This window comes from Austrofundulus limnaeus, unplaced genomic scaffold, assembly GCF_001266775.1.
Source record: "Austrofundulus limnaeus strain Quisiro unplaced genomic scaffold, Austrofundulus_limnaeus-1.0 Scaffold0, whole genome shotgun sequence".
NCBI lineage: Eukaryota > Metazoa > Chordata > Actinopteri > Cyprinodontiformes > Rivulidae > Austrofundulus > Austrofundulus limnaeus.
The window spans coordinates 3,821,701-3,826,719 of record NW_013952402.1 but is presented as its reverse complement, the minus strand read 5'-3'; the positions used below and the strand labels follow the sequence as shown (position 1 = coordinate 3,826,719).

Below are 5,019 nucleotides of genomic sequence, written 5' to 3'. Positions count from 1 at the left end.
AAATAAAAGTATATTTTTTATGTCTTGAATGTAACAAAATAAAAGCCACAATTAAAAAAAATACTTGGTGAATTTACAGATCCTCAAAAACATTAGTTAAGTATTGTGACAAAGTAAATGTACTTAGTTACTATAAATCTCTGGAACTGTAAAAAAATGAAAGTTATGAATTACTAAACAGATTTATGCAAATCCTATGAATTGTAATGAAATTAKCTCATGATGCTGTCAGGCTTAAAAAGAACTCATTATCTGCAAGACTCAGTTGTTTTAAATGTGTGATGGATTGTATATTTCAAGAGCCTTTTCATTTTTTGTTTGTTTGTTTGTTTGTTTGTTTGTTTGTTTGTTTGTTTGTTTGTTTGTTTGTTTGTTTGTTTGTTTGTTTGTTTGGTGCAGTTGGTTGGGCAAAATGCAGTAGCTGGCAAACCACTGGTTCATCAACTGCACGGAGCTGCAGCAACAACAAAGCAACCCAGTTGAGTTAAAGCTCTGTTTACAAACTWCACATTCCTGTTTTCTGTCACTCACATCTCATACACTAAAAGACAAAAAACGTGTCTCCTATAATCAGAGCTGACAAGCACATTCCCCACACGGCAGCGTACAGGCAGAGGCATCACAGCTAAATGTCACACACAGTGTCAGACACCGCTGTCAGCACCAAGACACAATGAACAACCCTGCGGGCCTCCTCTTCTTCTCCTCTCCTTTCATTTCCCCTTCATAGGCAGATACCTTTGGTGTTGTTGWTGTTCTTTTAGTCTGCGAGCACTCTCATCTCTGATGTTTTGTTTAGGCACGGTGTGTGGGCTCAGCGTTTACAGCCACTGTAAGATGGGGACCTCTGAACAAAGGAAGACGGGGAAGAACTAATCCTTTTCCAGAGCTGCCGGAGAGAAAAACGACGAGATAAAATGTGGGAGAAGAAACACCTGAGGTGTGTGTGGCTGCTATTTTGCGGGGATGTTAGAGTTGATCTTTCAGCCAGCTACTCCACTTTTTGTTATTGTTGTTGTTGTTTTTTAAGAAGGTGCAGACATTACCCCTCTGTCAACATAACAGCACGTTGCTCAAAAAAAATCTCTCAGAGAGAATGAACTCCCACTTCTGTTCGCCTCCCTCTCCCCCGCTGTGGGAACACGCAACGGCAGCAGCTCAATAACAATATGTGACAGACGACAACGTGCTTGCACACAGACACACTCGGCTCGCGGAGGCACACGTCTCCTCTTGTCCTCAAACAACGAGCCGCTGCATGTAAACAACCTCACTCCTTCACATTTCTCTACGACGTGGCGTCCTTCGCACCTCGGATGAGTTTGTGCCATCAGTAGTTACCTCTCAGTGTTTTTTTTWWATTTATTTTTCTGTTCTGTTGTTTCGTTCGCAGACGTTCTCAGATACCCTTCATGTCGGTTGATTACCTTTTTTGTCTTCTTCTGTCGTCTCTCCCCCGCCACGCTCGCTGTGGAGAAAGTCCTCCCAGGTCAGCCACGCAGAGGAAACCAAGCTGAGAAATGTCCACTCTGATGAGCAGATGCAGATAAGAGACACAAATGGATGGGGGGGGGATCAAGCGGCGTGCAAATTGGATGATGACAAGGAAGGAAGGAGGAAAGGAAGGAGGAAAGAGGAGGCGGCTGCACTGGTATGAATATGACGCAGAGGCAGCAGCCAGAGCCACTTCTCCTCTCCTCTCCTCTCATCCCTTCATACCCACCGAGAAAAACGATTGGTGGGTCGGGGGGGGGGGGGGGGGGGGGGGGGGGGGCATTGTAACCCTGGCAACGGTAGAGCAGCGATAGGTAGCAGTTTGGGGGAGTGCAGGGGCGCAGTGGTGCTCCTCTTATTTCTCTGTTTCGCTCACACACAAACCAGATTTTAAGTCTCGCATATGGACAGCACGGTCCATGTGTTTCCATCAGAACCCGGCTGTTTGGACCAGACATGGCTGAAGACACTTCGGATGTTATCATCCATTAAATGGACGTAATTAGCCATTATCAGTCCCATAGMGTGGCTTCAGACTGTCCCGACTGTGCTGCCTAGTGGGTTCTCCGTCCCATAGAATGGCTTCAGACTGTCAGCTGGTTAGTATGAGGCATAAAGCCACTACGGTTAATTTTAGAGAAAATGACATGGGCTACGATAAAGTAGACCGGACTCCGGCGATAGCAGATTGTTGCATTGCAACGTATATGGCNTTACCCCTCTGTCAACATAACAGCACGTTGCTCAAAAAAAATCTCTCAGAGAGAATGAACTCCCACTTCTGTTCGCCTCCCTCTCCCCCGCTGTGGGAACACGCAACGGCAGCAGCTCAATAACAATATGTGACAGACGACAACGTGCTTGCACACAGACACACTCGGCTCGCGGAGGCACACGTCTCCTCTTGTCCTCAAACAACGAGCCGCTGCATGTAAACAACCTCACTCCTTCACATTTCTCTACGACGTGGCGTCCTTCGCACCTCGGATGAGTTTGTGCCATCAGTAGTTACCTCTCAGTGTTTTTTTTWWATTTATTTTTCTGTTCTGTTGTTTCGTTCGCAGACGTTCTCAGATACCCTTCATGTCGGTTGATTACCTTTTTTGTCTTCTTCTGTCGTCTCTCCCCCGCCACGCTCGCTGTGGAGAAAGTCCTCCCAGGTCAGCCACGCAGAGGAAACCAAGCTGAGAAATGTCCACTCTGATGAGCAGATGCAGATAAGAGACACAAATGGATGGGGGGGGGATCAAGCGGCGTGCAAATTGGATGATGACAAGGAAGGAAGGAGGAAAGGAAGGAGGAAAGAGGAGGCGGCTGCACTGGTATGAATATGACGCAGAGGCAGCAGCCAGAGCCACTTCTCCTCTCCTCTCCTCTCATCCCTTCATACCCACCGAGAAAAACGATTGGTGGGTCGGGGGGGGGGGGGGGGGGGGGGGGGGGGGCATTGTAACCCTGGCAACGGTAGAGCAGCGATAGGTAGCAGTTTGGGGGAGTGCAGGGGCGCAGTGGTGCTCCTCTTATTTCTCTGTTTCGCTCACACACAAACCAGATTTTAAGTCTCGCATATGGACAGCACGGTCCATGTGTTTCCATCAGAACCCGGCTGTTTGGACCAGACATGGCTGAAGACACTTCGGATGTTATCATCCATTAAATGGACGTAATTAGCCATTATCAGTCCCATAGMGTGGCTTCAGACTGTCCCGACTGTGCTGCCTAGTGGGTTCTCCGTCCCATAGAATGGCTTCAGACTGTCAGCTGGTTAGTATGAGGCATAAAGCCACTACGGTTAATTTTAGAGAAAATGACATGGGCTACGATAAAGTAGACCGGACTCCGGCGATAGCAGATTGTTGCATTGCAACGTATATGGCACTGGTAACCCACTAGGGGGCACAGTCGGGACCGAACCAGCTGCGTGGTGTTCTGAACAAAGCTTATTAAATCATAAAGTTACATCTTGTAGAGCGAAGCTGGTTGAATTTTTGAATTGTGATCACATCATAACCCTAAATGCAAGACAGGAATCATGTGAAAACCTGCAAAAATGAAACCTTATGTGAACATTTGTGCATATAAAACACACACATTATGATAAACTGTTTGCTGGAGAGAAAACTGGACCAACATCTTGAATTGGGAGGACTCTAACCCCGGATTTACACTACATGCGTCTCCGCTCCGCTGCGCTGCGGTGCGCAGTTCGCAGCTAGTTGTAGTTTTACAACCCTGATTCCAATAAAAATGGGAAGTTGTGTAAAACATAAATGAAAACAGAATACATTTATTTGCAAATCCTTAATTCACAAAACAAAGACAAAAATGCAATGTTCAAATGGATGAACTTTATTGTTGTTTTTGTCGTCGTTTGTTTGTTTGTTTGTTTGTTTGTTTGTTTGTTTGTTTGTTTTTCAAATTGATGCCTGCAACACGTTTCGAACGTGATATATTTTGCAGACAAACAAACACATGCGCACACAAATATGCAACCACATTCACCCTGTGGTGGGCGATGAACATAAACATCACAGTTTTAGTAACAGAAAATGARAGATGAGCATGTGGCATTCAAAGACACAACAGATTTGTCAAAGCTGTCTTTTTCCCTCCTTGTTTATCTATCATTTTGATATGAACCAAAACGTCGCTGTATCACACTCATCCACGCTGATCAGGACCAGATTGAGGTTGTGTGTATCCCTTTGGATTGTGAGGAGAACCGGAGGATGAACTGCAAACCCTGTCTTATTAAACCTGTTGTTTAATTTTATTTGTACTGTACAAGAGAAAATATGTTGAACATAAACACCAAACTGTGACCTGACATGTCTCCTGCTTTCTCAGAGCCCACCACACTACTTGCATTAGCCTAGACTGAATCAGCTCTATTCATTACACACAGGAGACAAACGGTTAAATCAAAACGAGACCACACAGTGTGTACGTGTGTGCTTTTGTTGTGTYGCTTGGCTAACCGCTAATCCGTTTTTCCCTAAGACAAACAGAATTGTGGCTTTTCTAAGTCAAGTAACATGAGTTGTAATAAGGAGAAATATATTGCCTCAAGTTTTGTATTTAAACCGCTTTATTATTTTATTTCATAGTGACAAATTTCTTATTCTGTACTGATATATTAGTGTGCCACAATTAGAAAATCAAATTACTTCTAGTAGTTATTATTTAAAAAAAATCACACAATACCTCTTTATACAACTTTGCTGGGGCATCAGACTGAGGGGGGCAAATGCCAACAGACTCAACAAGCTGATCCTAAAAGCAGGAGATGTTGTGGGAGTAGAGCTGGACTCTCTGCAGTGTCTGACAGGAGGATGCTGGCAAAGCTGCAGGGAATCATGGACAACAGTTATCACCCTCACTACGACACTGTCAGGAGTCACAGAAGCACATTCAGTGCAAGACTCATTGCTCCTAAATGCACCACTGAGCACCACAGGAGGGTCGTTCCTACCGGTGGCCATCAAACTCTATAACTACGCCCGAAACATGTGAAACCATAAGTCA

The 5,019-nt window shown here is 45.0% G+C and overlaps 1 protein-coding gene and 1 long non-coding RNA gene across 8 annotated transcripts in view; one reads left to right on the top strand and one right to left on the bottom strand.

Moving 5' to 3' along the window:
* The window catches only part of LOC106526204 (uncharacterized), a 4,348-nt gene extending 2,788 nt beyond the window's left edge, over positions 1-1,560 (top strand). For 2 of the 3 annotated variants that reach the window (XR_001311235.1, XR_001311228.1), the window contains exon 3: positions 400-1,560. This is a non-coding gene — a long non-coding RNA (uncharacterized LOC106526204). The remainder of the gene's footprint in view (positions 1-399) is intronic. The other variant, XR_001311240.1, reaches the window with a different exon arrangement.
* Positions 1-2,901, bottom strand: part of ldb1a (LIM domain binding 1a) — a 21,987-nt gene extending 19,086 nt beyond the window's left edge. For 2 of the 5 annotated variants that reach the window (XM_014020172.1, XM_014020319.1), the window contains exon 1: positions 1,428-1,736. The gene's annotated coding sequence lies outside the window, so the exon portion shown is untranslated. Of the gene's footprint in view, positions 1-1,427; positions 1,737-2,592 lie in introns of those variants that run through there. The other 3 variants (XM_014020241.1, XM_014020471.1, XM_014020550.1) reach the window with 3 other exon arrangements.
* Between the last annotated feature and the right edge of the window lie 2,118 nt (positions 2,902-5,019).